This window comes from Grampus griseus, assembly GCF_964374135.1.
Source record: "Grampus griseus genome assembly, chromosome: 19".
NCBI lineage: Eukaryota > Metazoa > Chordata > Mammalia > Artiodactyla > Delphinidae > Grampus > Grampus griseus.
In genome coordinates, this window is record NC_139013.1 from 44320891 (window position 1) to 44339248 (window position 18358).

General features: G+C 41.0%; 1 long non-coding RNA gene and 1 pseudogene across 2 annotated transcripts in view; both read left to right on the top strand.

Annotated features, from left to right (window-relative positions):
* The window catches only part of LOC309837070, a 71713-nt gene extending 56533 nt beyond the window's left edge, over nucleotides 1-15180 (top strand). Inside the window, exons 3-4 of the long non-coding RNA XR_014298207.1 lie at nucleotides 10315-10392; nucleotides 14669-15180. This is a non-coding gene — a long non-coding RNA (uncharacterized lncRNA). The remainder of the gene's footprint in view (nucleotides 1-10314; nucleotides 10393-14668) is intronic.
* On the top strand, nucleotides 2512-2911 carry LOC309836594 (large ribosomal subunit protein eL31-like; annotated as a pseudogene). The gene has a single exon. The product of its transcript is annotated as a large ribosomal subunit protein eL31-like (transcript).
* Nucleotides 15181-18358: the final 3178 nt, after the last annotated feature.

Here is an 18358-nt window from a genome sequence, read left to right on the forward strand (position 1 = left end):
TTAGGACCTTGAATTGAAAAACCAACACTAAAATCCAAACCAAAACAAAACAAAAAGCATGTATGAGACAACCAGGGGAGATTTGAATGTTGCCTGAATACTGGATGACTTACATTTTTTAGGTGTACTGGTTTGTTTTAAAAAGAGTCCTTATATTTTAGAGCTATATATAGAGGTATTTACAGAAGAAGTGGCCTGATACTTGGCATTTGCTTCAAAATAATCCAGCAGTGGTGAAGGGTGGGGGATGGAGAGCAGATAGTGGGGGCGGATAGAGATCAAACAGGATTGGCCATAGGTTGGTAAAGCTGTTGAAAGCTTGATGGTGGTCACGTAGAGATTCATTTCATTCCTCTTCTAAATTTGTATAGACTTGAACTCTTCAATAACAAAAATTAAAACATAAATGAATAAATGAATCTAAAAAATAAACTCACTGAAGAAATACCTAATCTAGCTGTCAGCAGATAGATCACTGACAGTAATCTTTTGATGATTGACCATTGGGTGGGTTTTGGCATATGCCGTCAAAGGATTGATTGACTGCCATTGCTATAACAAAACTCTCTATTCCCATCTACTTGTTTATGTGAACAGTACTTGAATGTGTAGACGCAAAATCAAGAAATAGAGGTTTATGCTGAACTTTTTCATTTTGGCAAGAGGTAATATTTATCCATGAATTCAAGAATAAACAGAAAAAAAAAGCCCCATCCATGCTATTAAGAGATCTGTATTTTCAGCAAATTTCTTTATGTTTAATAACTGTTTGTATTATTTATCAAAATTTGTAATACTTACATTATTTTGATCAAATGTATACTAATACCAATTATAACAACCCAATCCAGAAGAAATTTTTAATATTTGGGACCTTTGGTATCAGGAAACTAAAACAAAAACAAAAACCATAAAAAATTACACAAGGATAAAAATATGTGGGGAAATGTAATGGCAATATCATTTTAAGGAGAAAAAGGAGCGATGTAAAATAGTGATAGCTCTTTTTTCCTATGTGTATGAGCCATACATTCTGGTTTCTTTGTATATCTCATAAGTGGTTTTTGGTTGTTGAAAACTGCACATTTTAAATAAGATAATGTGGTAACTCTGGAAAAATAGATACAATATCTGATAGTTAAAGAAGAGTTTATTCATGTATTTTTACAAATAGGTGATGGGGTATCAATTAGAGCATTAGGATTGTATGGATATATTTAAAAGAATGATGTTAACAGTTTTATTTTAAATTGTCATTATTTATAATATACTGGAGAGCTGCCCTCTTAGCGCAGCCAGCAGCACATCGGGCTTATATAATATACCAGAAGTTACATCCTTTGCAACTCTTTAAACTTCAGAAATGTTAAATATTAGCTAAAAACGAGTAGGGGGACTACTTAGGTCTTTTTTTCTTTTATTGATTTTTTTATTGAGTAAAATTCACAAAACATAAAATTAACCATTAACCATGTTAAACTGTATAATTCAGTAGCAGTTAGTACATTTACAGTGTTGCACAACCATCACCTGTATTTCCAAGGCATTTTCATCACCTCAAAAGGAAACTCTAAGGTACTTCCCTGGTGGCGCAGTGGTTAAGAATCTGCCTGCTAAGTCAGGGGATACAGGTTTGAGCCGTGGTCCAGCAAGACCCCACGTGCCATGGAGCAACTAAGCCTGTGTGCCACAACTACTGAGCCTGCGCTCTAGAGCCCGTGCTCTGCAACAAGAGAAGCCATGGCAATCACCACAACGAAGAGTAGCCCCTGCTCGCCACAACTAGGGAAAACCCCGCGCACAGCAACAAAGACCCAACGGAGCCAAAAATAAATAAATAAAATAACTTTTTTAAAAAAGAAAAAAAAAGGAAACTCTACACCCATTAAGCAATCACTCCTCCTGGCAACCACTAATCTGTTTTCTGTTTCTATGGATTTACTACTCTGGACGTTTAAGGAAACTCTACACCCATTAAGCAATCACTCCTCCTGGCAACCACTAATCTGTTTTCTGTTTCTATGGATTTACTACTCTGGACGTTTCATATAAATGGAATCATACAGTATGTAACCTTGTCTAGCTTCGTTCACTTAACATGTTTTTGCTGTTTATCCAAGTTGTATCATGTATCAGTATTTCAGTCCCTTTTATGGTTGAATAGTATTCCACTGAATGGATATATCACATTGTGCTTATTCACTCATCAGCTGATGGACATTTGGGTTGTTTCTACCTTTTGGCTATTATGAATAGTGCTGCTATTATGAACATAGGTGTACAAGTATTTGTTTGAATACCTATTTTCAATCCTTTTGGTTCTATACCTAGGAGTGACGTTGCTGATAATTTGGTTTAACTTTTTGAGGAACTACCAAACTTCTCCACAGCCACTGCAACATTTTACATTTCCACCAGCAATGTATGAAGGTTCCAATTTCTCCACATCTTTGACAACTCTTGTTATTTTCCATTTTAAAAAAGTCATGAGCTTTCCAACGCTGGCCGGGCAGGATGGCTCCCGCAATGAAGGGCGGCAAGAAGAAGAAGGTCCGGTCTGCCATCAACGAGGTGGTGACCAGAGAATACACCATCAACATTCACAAGCGCATCGTGGAGTGGGTTTCAAGAAGCGTGCCCCTCGGGCACTCAGAGAAATCTGGAAATTTGCCATGAAGGAGATGGGAACTCCAGATGTACTCATTGACACCAGGCTCAACAAAGCTGTCTGGGCCAAAGGAATAAGGAATGTCCCATACTGTATCCGTGTGCAGTTGTCCAGAAAACATAATGGAAGATTCACCAAACAAGCTCTATACATTGGTTACCTATGTACCTGTCACCACTTTCAAAAATCTACAGACAGTTAGTGTGGATGAGAACTAACTGCTGATTGTTCAATAAAGTTATAGAACTGCCAAAAGAAAAAAGAAAAAAAAAAGTTATGGTTAACTTAGTGGATGTGAAGTGGTATCTCAATGTGATTTTCATTTTCATTTTCCTAACGAGTAAGAATGTTGAGCATCTTTTAATATGCTTGTTAACTGCAACTACCTAGTATTCACAAAATTACCTTAGGAGGTGTACAAACAAAAAATGTATGGCTCATGACTCTAGGCCTAAACTGCTGTGTTTCTTTTCTTTTCTTTTTTTAACATCTTTATTGGAGCATAATTGCTTTACAATGGTGTGTTAGTTTCTGCTTTATAACAAAGTTTATCAGTTATACATATACATATGTTCCCATATCTCCTCCCTCTTGTGTCTGCCTCCCTCCCACCCTTCCTATCCCACCCCTCTAGGTGGTCGCAGGGCACTGAGCTGATCTCCCTGTGCTATGTGGCCGCTTCCCACTAGCTAGCTATTTCACATTTGGTAGTGTATATATTTCACTGTTACTCTCTCACTTCGTCCCACCTTACCGTTCCCCCTCCCCATATCCTCACGTCCATTCTCTACGTCTGTGTTTTTATTCCTGTCCTGCCCCTAGGTTCATCAGAACCTTTTTTTTTTTTTTTTAGATTCCATATATATGTGTTCCATATGGTGTTTGTTTTTCTCTTTCTGACTTACTTCACTCTGTATGATAGACTCCAGGTCTATCCACCTCACTACAAATAACTCAATTTCCTTTCTTTTTATTAGCCCTCTTCTATTTTGAAGACATCATTATAAATGCTAAACTTCCAAGCCTATATGATGGAATTTGAACGCCAGTTAGCTAGCCCCTTGGACATAGTGAGCTTTTTCCATGCTAATTTGTTAGTTTGACATGACAGCCAGAAGAGACCTTCAGCTGTGCCGAATTGTGGTTCTCACAGACTGAGTGGGAATGCTAAGGGAAAGACATTTTTGTGTGAGGCTGGAGGAGAGTGAGGAAATGAGGAGGGATCTGCACAATGTTGTGCCTAGGCAGGGATCTGTGAAAGCAACAGGAGAGTCTCAGGACCCCATGTCTATCCTAGGACAGCAGGGAGCTGTACAATTGGCGATATCCCCTGTATAGATCAATAGTTCTTTGAGGACAAGAACAGCATCTTAGTCTATATCTTTACATGTTCCCTAACCCAGAACCTGGCTCATAGTAGGTACACACAGTATGTTTGCTGAATGGGAAAGTGCACTGGCGACACTCTGACCCATGATGACTGTCTCCTTGGTGGGAATTAGGAGGTAGACATCCTGGTTGTTGCTCCGGATTCTCTCTCCTTCCTGTCCATCTCAGTCTGACATCCTCTAACAGCTCTTCATTACCCCCACCACTGTGTTCCTAAGATCCCCAGCTTCAACATAAAATATCCCCTATATCCTTGATCATTATTTCTAGAGCATTCCCTCTACTTCCATTATATTTCTGTTACCTTCGACCTACACATAGGCATGGCCATGCTTGTGACCTTAGAATCACATCCAACACTTTGTAGTAAAGAAGAATTCGAGAGACTGTTGAATTTTTTGTCGATAGACCCTTACCACAGATGTCTGTAGGTTTATTGGGTGTTATTCCCTTTATTCCTTGCCTCTAAAGAAGGCCCTTCCAAGCTCCTGTGCAGACGGTATAAAGCCGGGTTGATAGACTTTGAGAGCCAGGTGGGAGAATAGATCTGGGGGTGGGGGTGGAGGAGCTGAGGCATTGTGATGTTTCTCTGTACAGTTTGCAGACTTTCATTCATCTCCTTGTTCTAAATCCACTGCTTCAATCTGGCCCTCTGTAATTTTTTTTCCCCCAGAGAATAAACCTCCTGTGTTACAGGGTTTGGGGGCAGAAATCTCTGGGCTGTATACATGGGGATGGGATCTATAGGTCCAGTTGTCCCTATACCTCTTCCCTCTTTCCTCTTCCCTGTGTCTTGTGTCTGCTGTGCAAAGTGTCTGACGCCTGATTCCTGAGCCTTTCTGCTGGGTGAATCAGTTTGCTTTGTGGTATTATCCACGTGTCCTAGCCACCCTCCTCCCCTCTCTTGTCACATGCAAGGCTTCTGGTTTTCTCTGGTTACCACTTCTTTCTCTCTTTCCATCTGCTCACACTGTGTTGACATCATCAGTTTTCATCTCCTTTCTCATTCTCTTGTCCTTGTAAATCCTTATCCTTGTTGTATTTTTAGTGTCATGTTTTAGGATTCCAGGAATTCTTGTGTTCAGTCCACCCTTATTTAATAAGCAACTACTCTTTAAGGTCATCAGTTCCACACAATGTAATACTCTGTAGTTGTTAGATGGAATAACATAGCTACATGTCTGAACCTGTGGAGTGGACAATATAGAAAGTTAAATGAAAAAGAAAGTTGCAGGGAATTCCCTGCCGATCCAGTGGTTAAGACTGAGCTTTCACTGCCGTAGCCCGGGTTCAGTCCCTCGTTGGGGAACTAAGATCCCGCAAGCTGCATGGCATGGCCAAAAAAAAAAAGCAAGTTGCAGTTGGTATGTATAATATAATACCATTTGTGTTTAAAAATTGTTTATATTAAGACTCCGTGCTCCCAATGCAGGGGGCCCAGTTTCGATCCCTGATCAGGGAAGTAGATCCCACATGCATGCCGCAACTAAGGAGCCTGCCTGCCACAACTAAGACCCGGTGCAACCAAATAAATAAATAAATAAATATTTTTTAAAAAATTGTTTATATTATATATATACACATATACACATGCAAATATCATATATATAATATAAAATATATTCTCCTTAGTATTATCTGAGACAGTATAAGTATCAGAATAGGGACTTCCCTGGTGGTCCAGCGGTTAAGACTTTGCCTTCCAATGCAGGGAGTGCAGGTTTGATCCCTGGTCAGGGAGCTAAGATCCCACATGCTTCCCGGCCAAAAAACCAAAACATAGAACAGAAGCAATATTGTAACAAATTCAATAAAGACGTTAAAAATGGTCCACATAAAAAAAAACTTAAAAAATAGAATATATAGAGCTATTTTCATTTGGCAAAAATATTTAAAACGGTTTAGCTTAAAAGTCTAGGCAATCTGGTGAATGTAAAAATTTACTTTGGGGGCTACGGAGCCAGGAAGCACCATTCGTGTTGTGTTCTATGTGAACAGTACCCCTGAAGTTGTGCAACTGCAGTTGCCCTTCCTGGAGTTCCCCCCCAAAGAAGCTGTCACCTCCCAGGGCAGCGGCAATGATTAGCCAGCTTGCTTCCCCCATGTGTGACTCCTAGTGGCCAATTTCCCAGGACGTGACTGTTTGTAGTTAATGATCCTTCTGATGTATACCAGCGAGGCCAACTCCTAAGTAGGTGAATAATAAGCAGCAAAACTTATATTTGTGGAGATGTCCATTCTAGCATGTTGTGGGGTCCTCCTTACGAAAGCAACCAACTCTTCCTTCTTCCAACCACCTTCAACCTCCAACCCAGCTCACGATCCAATGAGAAGATGTGGAAATTTTCCAGTTGAAACTCAGTGGCACAGGGTTGAAAGCAATTTAGCCACATATGCAAATGTTCTCTAGCAACAGGTTTCTAGCTTTTTTCCCTCAAACTTAGCTGCATAATGGAATCACCTGGGAAGGTTTTAACTCCCATGCCAATGGGAAAAGACTGAAAAAGAATAGATACATGGTTATGTAAACTGAATCACTTTGCTGTACACCTGAAACTAACACAACATTGTTAATCAACTGTGCTCCAATATAAAATAAAATTTTTTTAATTGAAAAAAAAAACCTCCCACACGCAGGGTGAACACATATCTAAAGAGTCAAATCTTTAATGAGGTTTCTCAGCATTGGCCATATTGACATTTGGGACCAGACATTCTTTACTATGGAGGCCTTTCTCTTTCTCTGCATTGTGGGATGTTTAGTACCATCCCTCGGCTCTACCCACTAGATACCAGTCACACCCTCTCCCGGTTGTAACAACCAAAAGACATTGCTAAGTGTTTCCTGGTGGAAGGAGCAAATCACCCAATTGAAAATCACTGCTTTGGGGGCAAGACCCAGACATCACAGTTTAAAAAAATCTTCCCAGGTGATTCCAATGTGCATTCCAGTTTAAGAGCTGTGATCTGATGGAATTTACTTTGGGAAGCGTATCCTGGTGGAGAGTCCCAGGAGTTTTGGAGTGGGTTTTTATAAACTGTGATTTAATATTGATTCAGTAAAAATGAGTATATTCTGAGCCAGATGAGCAGTTCCATTCATCCTATCTAGTAAACATCTGTTTCTTTCTATTAAGGGAACTTTAGAAAACAAAGAGGCTGTGAACATCATGAGAGGTTAGTAAAGCCAGCTGAGCATGTAACTTAACAAGGAATCTTTACAGTGAGCTAATGAAAGGGACCTGAGGTAATGGAAGGTCTAAACAACACTCGAGGGCCATTGGGGGGGTACCTTATTGGTGCCAAGATAGTATCTACCATTGAATGGAGGTCCCCTGTGGGCCAGGGTCTTGTGCTAGGGGATCTATTTACATGTCATCAAATAAGACATCTAAGTTAATACTAACTGTAGTAATAATAATAATGAATGGGGCTGGCTGAAAGAGTAGGTATGACTAACTGTAGTAATAATAATAATGAATGGGGCTGGCTGAAGGAGTAGGTATGTCAATACTTTTGAAACATGTTTTAAACCTAACTGGTGTACATAAGCGTTTACACATTTCAAGCATGCTCCTCAGTCCCATTGTGGCAGGAACTGTAAGTTGGTTCACAAAACACCCTTTCCATTTTCTTTCTATTGTGGAAGCCAAAAAGCTAAAAACTTGCCTTCCAAATTCCTCTGCTGTTGGGAGTAGCCATGTGGCATAATTCTGGCCATTAAGAATGCAAGCCGGAAAAAAAAGAATGCAAGCCAGGACTTCCCTGCTGGTCCAGTGGTTAAGAATTCGCCTTCCAATGCAGGGTACGTGGGTTCAATCCCTGGTCAGGGAACTAAGATCCCACATGCCGAGGGGCAACTGAGTCTGCACGCTACAACCAGAGAGCCCACATGCTGTAACTACAGAGCTCACGTGCTCTGGAGCCTGCACGCCACAACTAGAGAGAGAAAACCTGCACACGCAACTAGAGAGAAGCCCACGTGCTGCAATGAAAGATCCCCTGTACCGCAACTTAGACCCAACGCAGCCAAAGTTAGAAATAAATAAATAAATACTTTTTTTAAAAGAATGCAAGCCTATGAGGACAGGAATTTTTGTCTGTTTCGTTCTCTGCTGGTCAAAATTCACCACGTTGTACACCCTAAAAATGTCCAATTTGGGTGGGAGGATAGGACAGATGTTTAAGGCTACAAATTTGCAACAAGTAGTAAATAAGTCCTAGAGTAGTTCCAGTGTAGTGAATATAGACAACAGTATTATAATCATCAAACTTGCTAAAAGACTAGAACTTAATTGTTCCAGCCACTAAAAGAAAGGATAATTATGTAACGTGGAAGAGGTGCAAATAATCACTACAATGGCAATCATATGATACTATATAAATGTATCAAATTAGCATGTTGTACACCTTAAGTTTACACAATGTTATGTCAAATATATTTCAATTAAAAAATTTAAATATCCAGTCTATTGTACATCACTTTTACTTCAACAGTGTGAAAAATAAAAGAGCAATTGTTAAGAAAATTAAAAGGCAAGTTAGAAATTGGAAAAAAACAAAAACAAATTTCTTGTTTGGTCCTGCAGGAAGCCAAGGTGAGAATCCTGAGGCGAAAGGAGACACCAAGACTCTGAATTTCAGGTCAATTGCAAGGCTGATATTTACCCAGCTAACACTAGATGTCACCATTGTGCTCACTAGATGTCACCATTGTGCTGTGAAAAATGTAGCTGACATTCAGGTGTTCTATTTAATATTCAGGACCGAGGGAAGCCTTCAAGTGTTTGAAATTGTTCATTTCTCTCCTCTCCTGATCCCAGTATATGATTACTGTGGCCTTATTAAAACTCCCTGAACCTTGATTTTCTCATGCGTATGATTCATTCCGCATCCCTTGAGCCGGGTAGTGCTTGAGGTTGTCCAAGCTCCAAGGAAGACACCAGGGAGGTCGCCGGCCTCAAAGCTCCTGGTGGAGGGTCTCCCCGTGCAGCGGTTCCCACCTCTGGGTCTCTGCCTCGGACCTGCGCTAGCTTCCCCCACCCCAACCCCGCTGTCGGAGGCCACACAGCTGCAAGCTCCACTACTGCAGCCTGAGCTGGAAAGAGAGCAGCCTGGGGATGGTGAGCTCGAGGGAAGTGTGTGCAGATGGCACTGCCCTGCATGAGAGGGAAAGAGGCAAGGAGGCCATGCAGAGTTTTAGAATGAGGAAACCTCCTGGCCCTGAGAGACAGAACAGCCCCCTGGGTTCTGTCACTGAAAGCTGAGGCTTTAACCAAGGCTGTGGAAGTGTCCAGTTGTTTTGGAGCGTCCAAACCCAGCAGTTTGGTACACCACATGTAGCACAGAAGTTATCGTTCCCCAAAGTCTTTAATGATTCCTGGGCTTTGGCAAGAAATATCAGGAAAGCACATATTGTATATGGAATAGAGGAAAATGATTAGTGAGACCTCACTAATATTTTAATTTGTTGCATTAGTAATTCAGAAATTTCTGTTTAGGATAGTGTACTTCATGAGTATATGGGGTCTTATCCTCAGTGAAAAGAACAAGGGCTCTCCAGGTAATTAGAAACAGAAGCTCTCTGGTTTGTGAGGGATGTCTAGGTAAAGGCAATCTCCTTATTCACAGGCTTATTTACCCTTGGATTTATGGAAAGTAGCCCAATTATCTAGGCAGAGTATGTTTCATACATTTCCTGTATTGATGCATTTAAGAATATTTTAAACAACTTACATTTATTGTGATAAATTTTGGTCTGACATCTGTCATCTTGAATGCTTTTAATTTTTTTTTTTGAATGCTTTTAATTTTTAATGATTACTTGTGTCCTATTTTGTCCCTTTTGCTTTCTTTGCTCTTTTATCAATTTCTGTTAAAGATTTTTTTGATGTGGACCATTTTTAAAATCTTTATGGAATTTGTTACAATATTGCTTCTGTTTTATGTTTTTTGGTTTTTTTGGCCTCAAGGCATGTGGGATTTTAGCTCCCTGACCAGGGATTGAACCTGCACCCCCTGAATTGGAAAGTGAAGTTTTAACCACTGGACTGCCAGGGAAGTCCCTCTCTTTTCTCAATTTTTTAAAAGGTATTTCTCCTGGTTTTATTCTACTAGTGGAACTATTGAAATTTTTTTAAAGTTCTTTAAAATACTTCAAGTGTAGAAAAATTAAGAGAATAACAAACACCCATGTACCTCCCCTCAGCTTTATCGTATCTGACCATTTTGTCATGGCTATTCCATGTGTTTTTTAGAACTAAAGCATTACAGATGGAATTGAAGTCCCCTGTATACATCTTTTGAATTGCATTTACCTCTCTGTGGTTCCAGAGGTAGGTACCATATGAATTTGTTGTTATTCATGCTCATAGATGCTTGAAAACTTGTTATATATGGTTATTTCCATAAACATCATAACATTATTTTACATGTTTTTAATGTATATAAATAGTATACTTGATATTTTCTTCTGCAGCTTACTTTTTAAAATTTTTAATCTAATTTTTATTTTATATTGGAGTAGAGTTGATCTACAATTTGTGTTAGCTTCAGGTGTAGAGCAAAGTGATTCAGTTATACATATACATATATCCATTCTTTTTCAGATTCTTTTCCCATATAGATTATTACAGAGTAGTAAATAGAGTCCCTGTGCTATACAGTAGGTCCTTGTAGATGATCTATTTTTTTTTGAACATCTTTATAAGAGTATAATTGCTTTACAATGGTGTGTTAGTTTCTGCTTTATAACAAAGTGAATCAATTATACATATACATATGTCCCCATATCTCTTCCCTCTTGCATCCCCCTCCCTCCCACCCTCCCTATCTCACCCCTCTAGGTGGTCACAAAGCCCCAAGCTGATCTCCCTGTGCTATGCGGCTGCTTCCCACTAGCTATCTATTTTACGTTTGGTAGTGTATATATGTCCATGCCACTGTCTCACTCTGTCCCAGCTTACCCTTCCCCCTCCCCGTATCCTCAAGTCCATTCTCTAGTAGGTGTGCATTTTTATTCCCGTCTTGCCCTTAGGTTCTTCTGACCTTTTTTTTTCCCCATATATATGTGTTAGCATATGGTATTTGTTTTTCTCTTTCTGACTTACTGCACTCTGTATGACAGTCTCTAGGTCCATCCACCTCACTACAAATAACTCAATTTTGTTCCTTTGTATGGCTGAGTAATATTCCATTGTATATATATGCCACATCTTCTTTATCCATTCATCTGTGGATGGACACTTAGGTTGCTTCCATGTCCTGGCTATTGTAAATAGAGCTGCAATGAACATTTTGGTACTTGACTCTTTTTGAATTATGGTTTTCTCAGGGTATATGCCCAGTAGTGGGATTGCTGGGTATATGTTAGTTCTATTTGTAGTCTTTTAAGGAACCTCCATACTGTTCTCCATAGTGGCTGTACCAATTCACATTCCCACCAGCAGTGCAAGAGTGTTCCCTTTTCTCCACACCCTCTCCAGCATTTATTGTTTCTAGATTTTTTGATGATGGCCATTCTGACCGGTGTGAGATGATATCTCATTGTAGTTTTGATTTGCATTTCTCTAATGATTAATGATTTTAAGCATTCTTTCATGTGTTTTTTGGCAATCTGTATATCTTCTTTGGAGAAATGTCTATTTAGGTCTTCTGCCCATTTTTGGATTGGGTTGTTTGTTTTTTTGTTATTGAGCTGCATGAGTTGCTTGTATGTTTTGGAGATTAATCCTTTGTCAGTTGCTTCATTTGCAAATATTTTCTCCCATTCTGAAGGTTGTCTTTTCATCTTGTTTATGGTTTCCTTTGCTGTGCAAAAGCTTTGAAGTTTCATTAGGTCCCATTTGTTTATTTTTGTTTTTATTTCCATTTCTCTAGGAGGTGGGTCAAAAAGGATCTTGCTGTGATTTATGTCATGGAGTGTTCTGCCTATGTTTTCCTCTAAGAGTTTGATGGTGTCTGGCCTTACAGTTAGTTCTTTAATCCATTTTGAGTTTATTTTTGTGTATGGTGTTAGGGAGTGTTCTAATCTCATACTTTTACATGTACCTGTCCAGTTTTCCCAGCACCACTTATTGAAGAGGCTGTCCTTTCTCCACTGTACATTCCTGCCTCCTTTATCAAAGATAAGGTGACCATATGTGCATGGGTTTATCTCTGGGCTTTCTATCCTGTTCCATTGATCTATCTTTCTGTTTTTGTGCCAGTACCATACTGTCTCGATTACTGTAACTTTGTAGTATAGTCTGAAGTCAGGGAGCCTGATTCCTCCAGCTTCGTTTTTTTTCCTCAAGATTGCTTTGGCTATTCGGCATCTTTTGTGTTTCCATACAAATTGTGAAATTTTTTGTTCTAGTTCTGTGAAAAATGCCAGTGGTAGTTTGAAAAAAATATGGAACGCTTCATGAATTTGCGTGTCATCCTTGTGCAGGGGCCATGCTAATCTTCTCTGTATCATTCCAATTTTAGTATATGTGCTGCTGAAGCGAGCACCAGCTTACCTTTTTTTTTTTTTTTTTACAACTTTATTTATTTATTTATGGCTATGTTGGGTCTTCGTTTCTGTGTGAGGGCTTTCTCTAGTTGTGGCAAGCGAGGGCCACTCTTCATCGCGGTGCACGGGCCTCTCACTGTCGCGGCCTCTCTTGTTGCGGTGCACAGGCTCCAGATGTGCAGGCTCAGTAATTGTGGCTCACGGGCCCAGTTGCTCCGCGGCATGTGGGATCTTCCCAGACCAGGGCTCGAACCCGTGTCCCCTGCATTGGCAGGCAGATTCTCAACCACTGCGCCACCAGGGAAGCCCCCTAGCTTACTTTTTAAATTCAACTTTATAGACTTGAGATTTAACCACATAGCTCAAGTTCATTCATTTTCACTGATGTTTAATATCATGGTTTTATATTTTCCATCTCTGTCAAGCTGTGCTCTTCAATGGGACAGGCCACAACAGTGAGAGGCCTGCATACCGAAAAAAATATATATATATTGGCAAATCCAGTTTTGGGTGTGGGTGTGGGGAAATGGGCATTCTTGTGCTCTGTTGTGACCATAAATTGATGATGAACTTTCTGGGTGGCAGTTTGCTAGCAGTGTATGTAATAAAATTTTAAATATGCTACCCCTTAGACTCAGAAATTCCACATCTACTAGAAATTTACTCTCAGGTAATAATAAAATTGTATTCAGAAATATACTTATGAGAGTATTTCTTGTAGCTTTATATACAGTTTATATTAATGATAAATTAGAAATGACCTAAATATCCATCAATAGGTGGATATATAATCAATATCCATCAATAGGTGATTAGATAAATTATTATAACTGCTGTGGAATACTGTACAGTCACTTAGAACAATATTGGGAATCACTGTTAATATGAAAAAGACATGCCCATACCTTGTTGACTGACAAGTAAGTTATGGTTGAGCATACATAGTATGATACCTGTTTTGGGCCAGATTCTAGCAGAAGCAGAGCCTGAGATGAGGATTCTTGTGCAAGTGATTAATTGAGTGTGCTTAGGAGATACAGGACCAGGGAAAAAGCTAGGCAAAGATGTGGTCTTAGCTGGGAACTAATTTCATATTGATCCCATGAGAATTATGGAGCTTGAATACATCTACTACAATATTTTCTATAAAATTGAATTTATGGTCATGTAATATGCATATGAGCTTATATGCATGAAAAGATTTCTACAAAGGTATTTACCAAATATTGTTTTCTCCTGTTTTGCGTGGGATTTCTAATAATTTTTACATTGCTTGGTATACTTTTTTAAAAAAATTATTCCATAGGTCTTTTATTTGTATCTAACTTATCAAATTTTTTTTAGTTCATCTAACCACTTTTTTTATAATGGTGCTGATATATTTTTATTTTTTAAAATTTATTCATTTTTTATACAGCAGGTTCTTATTAGTTATCTATTTTATACATATTAGTGTGTATATGTCAATCCCAATCTCCCAATTCATCTAACCATCATTAACCCCCTCCCCTGCTTTCCCCCTTTCATGTCCATATGTTTGTTCTCTACATCTGTGTCTCTGATTCTGCCTTGCAAACCAGTTCACCTGTACCATTTTTCTAGATTCCACATATATGTGTTAATGTACAATATTTGTTTTTCTCTTTCTGACTTACATCACTCTATATGACAGTCTCTAGATCCATCCACATCTCTACAGATGACCAGATTTTGTTCCTTTTTATGGCTGAGTAATATTCCATTGTGTATATGTACCACATCTTCTTAATCCATTCATCTGTCAATGGGCATTTAGGTTGCTTCCGTGACCTGGCTATTGTAAATAGTGCTGCAATGAACATTGGGATGCATGTGTCTTTTTGAATTATGGCTTTCTCTGGGTATATGCCCAGCAGTGGGATTGCTGGATCATATGGTAATTCTATTTTTAGTTTTTTAAGGAACCTCCATACTGTTCTCCACAGTGGCTGTATCAATTTACATTCCCTGTTGTACTTTTTTATAGAATTTGAATTTTCTGTGTTTACATATTCTTTTATAAGGATGTTTGTAAACTTTTGCTTTTTATTGATTTTAAACTTACATACAGTAAAAGTTACTCTTTTTTGGTTGTATAGGTCTATGAGCCTGGACAATCGCATAGTTATGTAATCACCACTACTGCAATCAAGATTCAGAACAGTTCTATCATTTCAATAAAACTCTCTGCTGCCCATTTGTACTTAAATCCTCCCTTAACCCTTGACCTTGGAAATCACTGATATGGGAAACAATGTTATGGAATTAATGTGAGAAAGCTTCAGATACAATATAAATGACATCACTAGTGAAGCCACATAGGGGGAAAAATTGAAATAAGTTGTGGCTATTCCAAGTGTAAACTGAAGGCTCTCCAGTATCCTAGTGTTATTTGGTCAACCTTCTCCTTTTTCTATTTTTTCTCCCCCTCAATATTCCTAAAGGACCACTAACTGGTAGCCAGGGCTCCCCTGCACCCGAGATCCTGCGCCTCCAACAACATGAATAGATGCCCTCAACCCCATCCTTGGAAGCCAAGTACCACAGCCTCTCTATGGAAGATCTGTCCAGCCAGAAGCCCCCCAGAAAAGACCTTCTGTCTGTATCCAGAGCAATAAATTGGGCTGAAGAATTCTGCCTAGAGTCTAAGTCCCCTTTGTATTTTTCCTACTAGTTGAATTTGAACTGAATTACAGAGTTTACAGTCCAGCCTCATCAGGGCCTGATAATTATCTGTCTAGGAAAAGTGGAACTGGAAGTGTTTGCAGAGCCCCAAGAGATGTTAAGGCCCTCAGTGACTGAGTTGAAGCAGTGAGAACGGAGATAAAAGCCAGGGTCATACTGCAAAGGCGGCCAGAAATCTGCCTAGGTTGCTGTGAGATCTCAGATATGTCTCCTTTTTCTAGGATTCCATTTCCTCGTTGAAATAACGGAGTGATTTTTTTTGTTCCTTAAACAGGGCTGACTTTTGTTTTGTTTTGTTTTGTTTTTATTTTGCCGTGCTGGGTCTTAGTTGCAGCATGCAGGATCTAGTTCCCGGGCCCCCTGCTTTGGGAGTACGGAGTCTTAACTGCTGGACCACCAGGGAGGTCCTTGGAGTGATCTTTATTTTATTTTAAAAATTATTTATTTATTTATTTTGGCTGTGTTGGGTCTTCGTTGCTCCGTGCAGGCTTTCTCTAGTTGCGGCGAGCAGGGGCTACTCTTCGTTGCAGTGCGCGGGCTTCTCATTGTGGTGGCTTCTCTTGTTGCTGAGCATGGGCTCTAGGCGCACGAGCTTCAGTAGTTATGGTTCGCAGGCTCTAGAGCTCAAGCTCATTAGTTGTGGCGCAGTGGTTTAGTTGCTCTGCAGCATGCCGGATCTTCCTGGACTAGGGCTCGAACTGGTGTCCCCTGCATTGGCAGGCGGATTCTTAACCACTGCGCGCCACCAGGGAAGTCCCTGGAGTGATCTTTAAATGAAGAAGGCATATCTCAGAACATTTTGTTGTCAGCCAAGAGCACTGGGACAGAATAAACATTGTCGATTTTGAAGTAGTCTGGATGCTAATTATGTGTGATGGGAAATTAAGAATATCTAAATATTAATTTCTAGAGCGGTACCATCCAGAAGGCTGAATAAATGTACAGGTGATTCATATAAATGAGCTTGTGTGTATCTACAGTTACAGCTGTTTCTCGTTACAAAGAGTTATAAACAGTACTGCCTTGATCCAGCTGTTCTTTATCGTGACTGGGCCTTTTTAATAGCCTCCTAACTGCTTTCCTGCCCAGCTTAAATCCATTCTTCATACTGCAGTTGCAACTTGATTGACCTACAGCGAAATCTGACCCGATCCAATGAGCACAGCCAGCTTGACTGCAGTCAAACAAGAGAATCCCCAAATGCTAGCGCTCATCGAGGCTGACCTTTGGCTTCCTCCGCCCCATACAAAATGCTGAAAGGCAGTGCCACCGTAGGCCACCGGGAAAAAAAGCAGCCTGCTCTTCGTAGGAGTTGGTCCGGGTGAAAGGGAGTGAAGCCCCCAGAGAAGCGCGGGCGTTCTACAAGAGCGGAAGCGCAGGCTCCGTAAAGCGCGCCAGCTGGTGAAGTACTTCCGGAGCGCCGGAGCGCCGGAGCGTCGCCGCCCACCGTCGGAGGTGAGTGCAAGGTGAACAGGCGTTCTTGTTCCACATTCCGGGCGGGCAGCGCCACAGGTTCCCCCAGGCCCCGGGGAGGCGGACCTGGGAGGGGGTCGGGCGGTGGCGCAGGGCCGCATCAAGCGAGGAGGTCTGCGGGCAGTCCAGCCCTGCCCAGACTCCCTCAGCCCCCCGCCGCGGCCGCTTTGGGAGTGGGGCGGGGTGTGGACTGCCTTGGAAGGGGTGGCCCCGGTAAGTGACACGCTACGGTTTAGAAAGTGACCGTATCGAGCGCCTACTAAGTGCAGTGTTGTTCCGGGTTCCGGGGACGCAACTGTGATTGAGACGGACGCGGGGACTTTTCAGCCTCATGGGAAAGTCGATATTAATCAAGTCTGATCATAACCGCTGCTCCTGCTCGTAATAACCCCATTGTTTGGGGGCAGAAGACGATGTTCTTAACGTTCATGGGCCCTGTGTGGCCTGGCATCTTGCTTTTGTTTACGTGTATTTTTTTGCTCTATTGTTTCACGCGGGAGAGAGCATTACTTAGTGGTTATGAATACAGATCTTGTGGCCTAAGATAATTAATTAAACTTTCTAAGGCTCATTTCTTTGTTTTGGTCAAATGAGGAAAACAGTATTACATATCTCCTAGTACATAGTAAAGTGCCCGAGTTGTGAGGCTGGCACATTGCAGGCCTTCAGTAAATGTCAGCTGTCGTTATTCGCAGCTAATACAGGTTTGCAGGTTTAAAGGAAAGGTATTGACTGAGTTGGGCTCACTCTTGTTTCTCTTTGCTTCTTCTCTCAGCCCCTGCCCTTCATTGAGAGGGAGCCCCGGTGATGGCTATCAGGCCCCTTAAAGCCTGGCACAAGGTGAGCATGGGATCCCTCAGATGTGTCTTCAAGAGATCTGATTTGAAGGAAATGGAGACTGAGAGGGGTGATTCTGACACAGTTCTAGAGCCAAAGCAGTAGGAAGACCCCTGTTCACACATCCCTCATCCAACCCCCGTCCTCCCCCAGTGAGACTGGATGATGGTGAGAGGCTAAGCAGCAGAGACCCCAGGGCCCAGGAAGTGATGGCTGGAGATAGCTGGAGAGAATGTCCTGGGAAGCAAAAGTACAGCCTCCTGCATTCTGAGGATTTCTGCTCAGCCAGAGGATCTCCAAGTTCAATAGTTTCCCCCACAGAGGGATATGTGAGAATGAGGGACTCGGGCTAGTGGTGTGGATCACAAGGTTCTTGGGAAGTGGGGGCAGAGGGACAGCAGGAGGAAGGCAAGAAAAGGGGGGCCTGTGCTGAAACCGCACAACTCAGATGGGACTTGAATCCAGCCGAAACCCAGACTGGGACTTGAACTCCCTGTTTTTTAATTGAGATCACACACCTGGTCTCAGGATTTAATGACACTCAGGTTCTTTATGTCTCCTCGAAGAAAGCATTCAGTGAGAGACAAAGTGATAGGTAAGAAGTGGATTTATTTGTAGAGATACACATTCTATTAATGTAAGTTCCTATGCCCAATGCACAGTGAGGCCAAACAAACTGAAACGTTGAAGTTTGGAGCAGAGAAAGGTTTATTGCAAGGCCATGCAAGGAGACGAGGTGGCTCATGCCCTAAAAGCCCCAAACTCCCCAAAGGGTTTCAGCAAAGCACTTTTAA